The sequence below is a fragment of the Marmota monax genome, unplaced genomic scaffold (genome assembly GCF_021218885.2).
Source record: "Marmota monax isolate L192 unplaced genomic scaffold, Marmota_monax_Labrador192_F-V1.1 WCK01_AAM20220418_F8-fsc00158, whole genome shotgun sequence".
Classification (NCBI taxonomy): domain Eukaryota; kingdom Metazoa; phylum Chordata; class Mammalia; order Rodentia; family Sciuridae; genus Marmota; species Marmota monax.
The window spans coordinates 3,416,925-3,428,859 of record NW_026694092.1 but is presented as its reverse complement, the minus strand read 5'-3'; the positions used below and the strand labels follow the sequence as shown (position 1 = coordinate 3,428,859).

Sequence of the window (11,935 nt, the reverse complement as noted above, 5' to 3'; positions counted from 1 at the left end):
ATGCAGCTTAGTAGTTAAGTGCTCCTGGGTTCAATCCCTGGTATCCTCCTCCAACCTAAAAAGAAATCTAATTTCCTCATCCTTCAGGTAGGAACTCCAAGAGGACCTATTCTGCCTACCACAGATCCCCACCAAGAAAGAGCCCTAGTTGCCCACAGTGATAACATACCCACAGCTCCAGGACTCTTTCTTTACTGCTTCTCCATTTTCCTGGCCTAATATTCTACTTCCTGCTGATATTTCCCAGAATTACTTCCCAAGTAAACTACTGTCACTCAAATCCTTACCTCAGGCTTTTTCTTCAAGGGAGACATAAACTAGGACCCTTGTCTTCCCAATGTGCCTTGATCATTGGGCCACGTGTGTGTGACTTAGGCTCAGCCCATTAGATATAGATTTGAATGGGGAGGAGGGGTAGGGACAGTGGAAACTAAACTGTGGTGGTAGCCATAGTGGCTGAAACATCTGGTTTCCAGCAGACACCAGTGAACAAGGGAGTGGAGGGTTTGTCATCCATTGGCATTTCCCGTGGTGCTCCCACTGGCTGGGGTGGGCTCTGTCTCCCTAGCTGTAATCTTACCACACCTGCTTGCCAAGTCAGTTTTGCAGGCTGGTAACTTGGTGCATTACCTAACATCGCAACAATTCCTTGAAAGCGCCAATCTTACGAGACTTGATTCTAAAGCCCAAGCTACATCAGGGAACGTGGCTGCCTGTATCATTTGCTCATAGGCAGAGAATGCGATCTTCAGGCCAGCGGGAATGTCTGGCATCGCTTCGCATTAGTCTGATTAGTCATCCCGGTTGGTGGAGTTAAGTCTCCGTTGAGCTGGCTAAGTGAGCCAATCCATTCTCAGGGTGCCCAGAGCATCCAAAGCAGGCATGCAAGTGCAGAGAACATGGGAAGGGACCAGTAGAAAACTCCTTCTGAGAACACACTTCCCAGAGCAGAGTAAGGACAGAAAGTTAAATGTGCACCTTTGAGCTACCACTAAATTCTCCTGAGTGTGAAGAAGGAAAAAAAAGTAAGAAAAAGATTTTCTTACTTCTCTGCCTTCTTTTTGGTCTTGATAAAATTAGCATTGTTAAGTGCCAGGTTCTCTGAATAGGGACACAAGAAACATTCAAATAGAATAGACTAGAATAAGGATAGGATAGGAACAGACAGAATGGGATGGGATGGGATGGGATGGGATGGGATGGGATAGGACAGGACAGGACAGGACAGGACAGACAGGACAGGACAGGACAGGACAGGATAGAATAGAATAGAATAGAATAGAATAGAATAGAAAAAGCCTGAACTCCTGATCCAGGCCAATACCATCTTGCTTTGCAGCGTTTCCTTTCTTCCATGAAACAAATGCTCTTCAACTTGGCCCCCAGCAAAGAGGGTGAAAATAAACAAGAAGAAAGTTCCCTTGTTGCTTCCAGGTGACTGGGGAGGGTGTCAGAAAGGGCCTCATCGGCTGAAGCTCCATTTACACACTGACACACTCCTCTCTTGTTAATATTTGCATTGAACAAGCCATTTCCTATGCTGACATTTTGCATCTAGTTAAATGCCAGCAAATCCAGAGAGATGTGGCTTTGACCTGTGGTTCTGCCCTTTTGGATGAGCATCTCATGCGGTGGTACTTTCATTCTAATTTCTGATATTCCACATTTTGGATTTTGAAAAAAAAAATATATATATATATATATATATATACACTGGATGAAATGCTTCAGACTTCATATTATCTCTGCCGAATATTTAATTGAGAAATGTTGTTAAAAAAGCATTTGGGTTCAAATGATCTGAATATATGCATAGATATTTATTTTCTCACAGTTAAGTGGCTTCGAATGACTTTTGTTATTATTAGGAAATTAAAGAGGAATTTGCCTTAAAATGTGTGTGTGTTTTTTTTCCTTTTCTTTTTCTTTTTTCTTTTAAGAGCGCCTGGCTTTGCGGAGGGAGAAAGTGCAGCCGAGTATTGCTTTGAAGAGCCTGGGGAGAGGGCAGAGTGGAGTGATGGGATCCTGCAGGCTGCGGAAGAAAAAAAAAAGTTCACACCTGGCACTTTCCACTTGCCACATCTCAGACGTGAGGAACACGAGCTGCAGAGAAATTAAGGGGCTTTCTAGTCCTCACAGCAGCTCAGAGGCAGAGTGAGCCTCTGCGCCAGGGCTTTCAGTGCTGGGTCTGATTACACAGCTGCTCCATGGCTGCAAGGCAGGGCTGGGGGACAGTCGCCTTCCACATCAGCCCCCTCCTGTTGCCCCAGTGGTTCTGAGACCACACCTGTGGGCTGTAGCTGAGATCCTGGAGACCAAACTAGTCTTCTTTCCCATATTTTGCTAACAGGACACATGGAGTTGAATTGGTATCTCCTCAGTTGGACACTTATTCCAGGAAGTGATGGGTGGCCAGTTCTGTAGAAGGAGCATGTGCTAGCCAGAATAGACAGGAGCCCAGGCAGGGTAGATCAGGGGGCTTTGATGCCAGTTCTTAGCTTCTCTGCTCTTGGCTGCAAATTTTCTGAGGCCTGCTTGTACAGAGAGCCTTTGGGGCCTGCCTCTGAGCTATAGATATTTCCTTACCTGAAAACTTTTACTTTAGTTTTAGCTCCAGGGGAGCTTTGGTGTTTTGAAATCACAAATCTCTAAGAAAGGGGGTTCTCTGAATTCTAGGAGAGTTGGGGACCAAATTTCTCTAAAGCAGATTCTACTTTCTCATCAACTTTCATTCTAAAAGAAGAGATGTTTTCATTAAAAGCTGAAAAGGAGTTTTCAATACACTGAGTTGCTTGTATTTGGGTTCATGATATTTTAAAATGATGATCAGGTTACAGATTTGGGGCTTTGGAAATCCAAGAACAATATGGAAATTCCCTTTACATCTTTTTTTCTTTTTACCTTTTTCTTTTTAAGTTCTGAAGAATTTCTCCAATGCTTATCATCTCTTAGCTCCGCACTCAGATTCTGTAGCTTGACTTCCTACCTGTTCATTCATTCACAATTTGGTAGGGAAATGTCTAGCAAGCACCTGGTATTTCACTATGTGCTGTGGATTCAGAGATTTCATAGGAGTTTTTCTTACCTTCAGGGAGCTTAGTAGGCAGACAGGAAATTATGAACATTGCAGAATAAAACTGCTCTGGTTTAGGGCTGGGGTTGTGGCTCAACGGGTGGAGCACTCTCCTAGCATGGGCTAGGCCCTGGGTTCCATCCTCAGCACCACATAAAAATAAATTAATTAATTAAACATAAAGAGTGGCTACAAGGTGGTCTGGGAGCTCAGAGAAGGGCATGGGGCATGGGGGAAGGGTGTGCCCCTTGCTCAGCTCAAAAGGGCTTGAGGGAGGTGATCGGGAAATACCTACCAGATAAGAAGCTTGAGCTAAGACATCCTGGCTAAGCGTGCCACTTCAGGTCCTCTAGGAAGCAGACACCAAGATGGAGTGAGACACCTATGAAAGAAAAATGGAGTTGAAAAGGTGGCCAGGGAGCCTTCAGATGGGGATGCAGGTCTGACTCCTGTGGAAAGAGAGAGTAAGGAAGCAAGGTGGGAAGAGCATTATCCAGGCTGTGCAGCTTTGAGAAAGTCTCAACCAGGTGGACGGGGAGCCTAGAGCAAAGATTGCCCATCAGAGAAGTCTTCAGTTAGGCAGAAGTGACCCAGCTCTACTCCCTTTGCTGTGCTCTGTCATTGAGTGGGGGAAGCTTGGGAAGAGTGTGGCCAAGGCAAGCATGCTGCTATGGAATCCAGCAGGAGAGGCTGTCAGCCAGTAACACTTCTAGACTATTCTCCACTGATAGGAGGTCTGGATAGTGTCCTCCCATGGCTGCCGAATTAGATGACGTTTACCTTGATGGAGAAAGTGAAGAAAGTGTTGTCCAAAAGGGTGGACAACATTGGCAAATGCTTGATGGCAAGAATGAGTTGGGCGAGGAACACAGGGTGAGGAAAGAGCAGTATCTTCAATAAACATTGCTGGGAAGGCTGGAGAGCCTTATGCAGAAGAATGAAATTGCACCCTTACCTCATACCATATACAACACTGATCTGGGCCGTGATTTTTTCATATAATCCTAGTAGCCCAGGCATCAAAAGCAGAGATAGACAAATGGGAAGGCCATCAAACTAAAAGGCTCCTGTACAGCAAAGGACACAATCAACAGAGCTTAGAGGTAACCTACAGAACCAGAGGAAAATATTTGCAAATTATGTAACAGATGCATCCAAAATATAGAAACAACTCAAACAACTGGATAGGAAAAAGAAAACAAAGAATCCAATCAAAACAAAGGCAAAGGCTGCAAACAGACACTTCTCAAAAGAAGGCAGATGAATGGCCAACAGGTGTATGGAAAGTGCTCAGTATCATTAATCAAAACTACAATGAGCCATCACTTCATATCTGCTATGATGGCTATTATCAGAAATTCAAAAGCTAACAAGGGCTGGTGAGGATGTGGCATAAAGGAACCTCTTAAATAACTGTTGGTGAGACTCTCAATTGGTGCATCATTATAGAGAACAGTGAGGAGGTTCTTCAAAACATAAAAAACAGAACTACCCTTGGGTTCAGCAATCCCACTGCTGGGTATAGATCCAAAGTAGGTGAAATCAGCATAACAAAGAGACACCTGTATGTCCCTGTTCATTGCAGCCCTGTTCCCAACAGCCAAGATATGCAATCAAGTTAAGTGCCAGTCAATGGATAAGAGTGAACTTTTTAACTCTGCAGAGTTTATTAATTCTGCCTATTTGAAACTTTGCATCATTTGGTAAATATCTCCCCAACCCTTCCACTCCAACCCCTGAAAGCTGCCATTCTGAAAAAGAACATAGGCCACTTATGGCTTCTGGTCTTCTATTTAAGTCTTTAATTGATTCCGGGTTGATTTTTGTAAAGGCCCCATACATACAGATCTAGCAATGGAATATTATTTGGTATTAAAAACAAAATATCTTGTCATTTGTGAGAAATATGCAGTTTCAGATGTGCAGGATTCATAAATTCTGAAGACTTAAGGTATAGCATTAGGGCTTCAGTTAACAGTAATGATCTGTATATTTGAGATGTGCTAAGAGTAGATCCTTAATTGTTGTCTCACACACAAGAAGGTAAGTATGTGAGATGATGGATATGGTAATTACCTTGATTGTGGTAATCATTTCACAAAGTACACATACATCAAAATGTCTCTTTGTGTACCATAAATATATAAAATTTTTATTTGTCAATTTGTCAACCTCAGTAAAGGGGGAAAGAAAGACACAGTGTGAGCATGGAAAGTTGGGGAGAACTAAATGTTATACAGTGGTCCAGGGCCCATGTGACTCTAGTCCCAAAATAAGGGGAGTAAGTGAATGGTTAATAGGTGAATGACAAGCCATGCATGGTGGCGCACACCTGTAATCCCACCTACTCGGGAGGCTGGGAGGCTGACGGAAGAGGATCATTAAGTGCAAGGCCAGCCTCAGTAACTTACTGAAACCTTGTCTTAAAATAAAAAAGACTTGGAATGTAGCTCAGTGGTAGAGAATTCCTGGGTTAAATCCCCAGTACCAACTGCATGGAAAGAATCACACAATAGTTGTCATGTATTGAGCACCTAAGATGTACTGGGTTCTATGATGCCCTACTCCTATAGTAACTCATTGAATCCTCACAGCAATCCCATAGAGAAGGTCCTGCAACATTCTCACTTACAATTGTGGAGACACAGGCACAGAGAGGTGTAGTAGCTTGCTCCAGGGCACACAGCTGAGCAGTGGCAGGGCTCAGACCTGAATAGATACTCTGTCCTTCAGCCTGCAGTTTCAACCACTAGACTTAACTTTTCTCAACACACTGGCTCTTGAAAGAGGGGTGCAAGTGAGAAATTGCACCACAAATATCTGTCGCCCAGTGCTGTCAACCAAAGGAAGCAGGTTGCCTGCAGAGAGCCATGCAGATGTGCAAGTATGGAGGGCCTTTCCCCTGCACCTGCCACCAGCCCATGACCAGGGGATTCCAGAGCAATGCTCCTATCAGTGCTATGGGAGCCTGCCCTGCAGAGACTTGAGGCCCCGCCCACCCCAGTGCACTGCAATTCTTGGGAGCCTGCCCTGTCCCCCCCACCCAGGCTAGGAGTAGCAGCACCACCTGTCCAGAGCACTGGGAAGGAGGAAGGACAGCGGGAATCAGGACTGTGATAGCAAGAGATGGAGAGAGGACGGAAAGAGGGACAAGATCAGGCTCCCAAGATTTGGAGGGGACAAGGGTGAAGGAGCTTCTGGGGGGAGAAATGAGTCCTGTAGAAGGTAACCTGGTTTGAAAGACACTGCCCACAAACCCTGACTGCTAGAGAGGCCGCAGGGTGACCAGCACTGGCAATGGGGCGGATGGTCTGTCCTCTTAGCCCCTCTCCTGAACTTCAGTGGGCAGGGGTGTCGGGGGAGGTGCCTTGTTACTCTATAGCCCCTCATTTAACCCTTGTGACAGTCTCATAGGGAAGGCCCCGTTATGTCCTGCTCCCACACTATGATATCAGGGAAGGAATGCAGATGCAGGCCCAGGGAAGGGGCTGAAAGGATGGCACATGGAGAAGTGGAAGGACAGATGGTCTGCCCCATTGCACTGCTGATACTCAAGCCCCAAGCTTGGCTGAGGGGTCAGTCTTGGCAATCGAATCCCCAAAGGCTCCCAGAAGGTACAGGAGCTGAGAAAGGTGTCGGGGGATAGAGGAGGGGTAGCTGATGGCCACAGGTGGGAGGGCATCTCTTAGAGGAAGTCTCTGCTTCCTATCGCTAGCCCCGTTTTAGTGAGCTTTTTCAGTTCTGTGACTAAAAGTCCTGGCAAAACAATTTTCAGAGGAGGAAAAGTTTATTTGAGGCTCACAGTTTCAGAGGTCTCAGTCCATAAACAGCCAGCTCCATTCCTCGGGGCTTGAGGTGAGTCAGAACATGATGGTGGCAGAGGGAAGCAGCTCACATGGTGATCAGAAAGCAGAGAGAGACTCCACCCTCCAGATAGAAAATACATACCCCATAGCCACGCCCCCAGTGCCCACCTGCTCCAGCCACACCCCCACCTGCCACTAGTTACCACTCAGTTAATCCCACCAGGGATCAATTCACTGATTGGGCTAAGGCTATAACCCAATCATTTCCCCTCTGAACCTCCTTGCATTGTCTCACGTGAACTTTAGGGGGACACTCACATCCAAACCATAATAATCCCCACCAGCGTCAGCGCATGGAACAGACTAGTTCTAAACACATGTGCTAGTCAGCAATGTGGACACTTTCTCCTTTGGGGAAGGGGATATTATTATCCTCCTTTCACATATGAGGACCCTGAAGCTCAGAGAATTTAAAATACTTGTCTCAGATCTTCAATTTGAATTATTTCTTTCTTGGTCAAGTTCACAATGTTTAGATTCTTTATGTCATCAGTGGAAAACATGAAGACTTATGGTGTCATCACAAAGTCTAAGAAGGTTCTGAGCAGAGGGAGGAGGGGCACAGGGACACACACCTGGCCTTGGGGACCCTCTACGGCAGGGGGCAGAAAAGTTGGAGGACAGTCTTATTTTCTTCCCTTATGACTTAGCCTCATCCAGTGCTGGGTGTGTGGACATATGGAATGATTTTGCCTCTGGTTTTCATGGTGATCCATACCAGTGTGCCTTCAGCTATAGGAGGAGCAGAGTAGGGAGGTCACCTCGTGTTTCCCTTTGGACTCTCTGTGACCTGTTGTGATGTCTGAGCATGCACAACCCCTGTACACACAGGCATACAAGTGCCAACACCCATGCATGCACAATCATGGATACATGAACATACGTGCTCATGTGCATACACACATGGGCACAAACGTATGCACGTGACCAGAGTAAGACCCTGTATGTGTGTGCCTGCTCACACCCAGGAACATACATCTATGCACACGCAAACATACATATGCAAGATGATTTTCACAGAAGTCCAGAAATCGGCTTCATTGCTTCATGGGCACACTTGCTCTAGGAGTCAAAGTAGTATGCTGAGCTCCGAGGAAAAGCATCCTTCTTCCTTAGCTGAGTAGTTGCCCCGAGGAAACAATTCAGAAAAATGTTTCCTTCAAAAAAAGAAAAAAATCAGATTTTTTTTTTTGGTACTGAGGATTGAAGTCAGGGGTGCTTAACCACTGAGCAACATCCTCAGCCCTTTCTATTTTTTATTTAGAGACAGGGTCTTGCTAAATTGCTTAAGGCCTCACTTAGTTTCAGAGGGTGGCCTCAAACTTACGATCCTCCTGTCTCAGCCTCCCAAGTCCCTGGAATTACAGGTGTGTGTGTACATCACCATACTGGCAAAAAAATTGGAACATTCTTGAAGGGAAATTTCCTGTCCATTTTCTTGACAAGGAGAAAGCAAAGCAGCTCCACTTGCCCTCACACTACTACCTTGGCTCCTCCTCCTCACAGAACCCAATGGCTATAGTTGCATGATTCCAGACCCTAGGAGGATGGTGCCCTTCTGTTCAGAGAGTCTCACAGGGGCTCATCATGAACCAGCATTGGTGGCTGTGTCACTGAAAAAAGCCTGAGTATTCTCGAGAAGAATCCACATAGTTATTAGATCCCTCTTCTAGCTCACACCCTCTCTTGTCTTAGGACTACTGTGAACTTGGATGTGCTGAGGCTCCCTCCTAGAGACTCCTCCTCCTCAAATGAATTCAGGAGAGATGCTCTAAGACTGCTGTTTCTGCTAAAGGATATAGGTATTGGTAAAGGGTCACTGTAATAGATGAACCAAGGGTAAATGACTATCAGGGGAACTGTACAGTTTCCAGGGAAGGGAGGGGATACAGAGACAGAGATAGAGATAGAGACAGAGAGGACAAGGAGGAGGAGAAGGAGGAGGGGGGGAGAAGAGAGAAGAGAATTCTGGAATCCATCAAAGGGTAGCCTGGTAGTGGTGGATGGATGGAACAGAATAATCTCACACCAAGAATGAGCAGGAGACAGGCCCCTCTAAGGCCAAGGGCCTGGACTTTGTAGCCAAATATCAGTCACCAAATGTGACCAGGATTGAGTTGTGAGACAAAAGACTGATGGTCTTCCGTGTTGGAGTTTGCTGCACTTTGACTCAGTGGAGTGATTATTGTGGAGTAGTGAGCTGTTCTGACCTGGGACAATAAACATGGCCATGCCCAGGATGGGATGGGAAGGGACCTCTCCTTTGGAAGAGCAACCACCTTGCACCATTTGGGAGATCACTCTAGGCTGGTCCTGCAGGTGTTTGATGTGTCTTTTATACCAGAGACAGTGTGTTGAGGTCCCAAATCTTTCATTATTTTGTTGGCTGTCATGTAAAAGACAAACAGCGGGAGAGAGAAAAACTGATTTAACCCAAGTAATAGCATAAGACTGAACATGAAATCAATTCAGTGTTATTAACAAGAATTGATCAGCTCTCCTGCTAACTATTGGAAGAGAAAAAGAAAGACAGAGGATGAGGAGAGGGTGGGGAGTGGGGGAAGGGAGGGAGGAAGAGAGGAGAGGGGAGAAGGGAGGAAAGAGAAAGGAGAAGGGAGGGAAAATAGTTCACGCAGATCCTTTTTGGTGTGTATTTAAAAGCAACATAGGAAGTTTTCTTTTTTTGTGCTGATAAAAATGCCTTTTTTCTATTTGTGTCAAATATGTGGTTCAGTATTGTATTTTCCCAATTTTGATAGAAACATGGCATCCAGAGAAATATGTTTCTGTCTAAAATAAAAATAAAAATTAGAAAAACAAACCCCACTGCAGTCATGTTGATAAACAGCTACTGCTACCTAATCTCAGTGCTAAGGGCAATATGGATGGGTGGGGACTGTGGCAAGTTGGTGCTTAAGAGTCCTCTCTGAAGGAGGCTTTTGGCAGCAGGCTGTTGTTGCCTTGGGGAATACTGAGGCTGTCTTACTAGATCTGATTCTTTGAGAGATGTGAAAATTCAGTTTTATGGGAAATCTCCAACTTGTAAAATATTAGATCCATTTTTTAGAAACTCATTTCAGGCTACATTCATATCAGGTGCTTCTAGTTTGTTGCTTGAGTCCTAAAAGGATGATGGAAAGATAGGAAATGAAAGGTGGCATTTATTTCTCCCCTCAGATCTTCCACTTTCCCCTCCAGATGCTGACGTAGGTAGCAGAGACCAGCTGGCATTTTAGACTTTAGCAGAATCAGGACTTTGAAGCTAAATAAAATGAACTAAGTGGTTTTTTTTACAACAGTATAGCAGTTTAAAAACATGTCCCCCCAATTCTTTGACACTCTTCCCATTGAGAAGTGACATGTATGCCCTTTCCCCTTGAAGCTGAGTAGACTTCTGATTGTTTTGACCAACTGATTTTGGAGAAAGTGACATTATGTGGCTTCTGACTGATAATCTGTGACCACTAGCACTGTGTAGGTGCCATCATGGACATTCAGCCCAACTGAGGTTCCAGAGGGCTCCAATCCCAACCTCTATCTGGCTGTGATGGCTTGAGAGACCCCATGTGAGAACTGTACAACAGAGTCCAGTCAATTCCCAGTAACTGTTTTCAGCCAGCAGGTCTAGGGTGGTTTGTTATGCAGTGACAATAACTAGAACAAGTGCCTGCTCTGCTCAGTACGAGCACAAAGGGCTCCAAGGGATCCGACCTTCCTAGCACTGCAAGATTCACTTTTTGCCCAACTCCTTGGTGTTTGTTGATTGGCGCTTGATTTTCATGGAGCCGGAGGGAGGAGGGAGGCATCGGCGGGAGACGGGAAGCCCCTGCAAGCTGGGAGGGCTGCCAAGGCGACCGCGGAGTCCCAGCTCCCAGCAGTCTGCACATGAGGCAATTAAAATGTGAAATTTAACCTTTAAGGAAAGAGTCTGACTTTACCTTTGCATCTTGGAGATTTGGGATGCCGAAGACGGTCCAATCCCCTCCTCGACCCAGCCCTGATCACATTTCTGTCCTATGTTTGGACACAGGACTCGGATTTGTGTACACATGGAGAAAGGGTCTGGTGCCAGCAACACGGAGCCCAGAGCTGGTGTTTCTCCTGTTAGTGAAAAAAAAAAAAAGACAGGGAAAAAAAGATTAAAAAAACATAGAAAAGAAGAAATGAGGTAAGAGATAGAAAGGAGGAGGGAGGCAGGGAGGGAGGCAGGGAGGGAGGCAGGGAGGGAGGGAGGGAGGGGAGCCCAACGTCAGCAAAGCGGTGTGCGTTTTGATTTCCTGCTTGACTTTCATCAGAAGCAGATGGACTGAATCACGTCAAAGTCTACCTAGGCAGGAAGCATTGCTTTAATTTACCCAGGTCACGGCAAATATATTGTCATGCAGCATGTGAAACTGTTTGAACTTACAAGGAGTAACCCAGCAACAGCAATTACCCCACGTGTCCGTTGTGCTCTGATGATACAAACGCAACTGGAATGGAGTCTCATAATTTCGCAAGGTGACAAAAAAATCGGATTCTGCTGTTTCACCTCCACCTGCGAATGAGCAGGGAGATGCTGGCAGGCTGTGGATTGCACAAATTCCCCGGGCCCTGTTGGCACTGCCCCGAGGAGGCCCCCCTACCCCAACCAGACGCCTCTTGCCCTCCTCTCAACCTCTGGCCACAGTTAGTGCTGAGCAGCCCACAGCGGCTTTGTCTGCTGAGAGCATAGCCCCGGAATTTCTTATCAGATTTACTGTGACAAGGGACTGGAGAAAAGCAAGACGCTGGCTGGTAAGAGCTCATCTATTCAGCCCCCACTATTCAGAAATTCAGATTTATTTATTTTTGTCACAAAGAACCAGAACTGATGTTAATCTTGGCACTATCCTTGAAAAAAATCATTCATAATGATACAACAATAATATATAATGTTTACTCAGTTTCGACTCTCAACAAAATACTGTCTGGAACACCCTAGGTGGGTGTCTCATTTAATCTTCAAAGTAACCCC

At 45.6% G+C, this 11,935-nt stretch overlaps 1 long non-coding RNA gene across 1 annotated transcript; it reads right to left on the bottom strand.

Moving 5' to 3' along the window:
* Nucleotides 1-1,801: 1,801 nt before the first annotated feature.
* LOC124107111 (uncharacterized) lies at nt 1,802-11,033 on the bottom strand. Its single transcript, XR_006856292.1, has 3 exons — nt 10,878-11,033; nt 3,369-3,455; nt 1,802-2,032 (listed from the first exon to the last, which is right to left on the bottom strand). It is a non-coding gene; the product is annotated as an uncharacterized LOC124107111 (long non-coding RNA).
* Between the last annotated feature and the right edge of the window lie 902 nt (nt 11,034-11,935).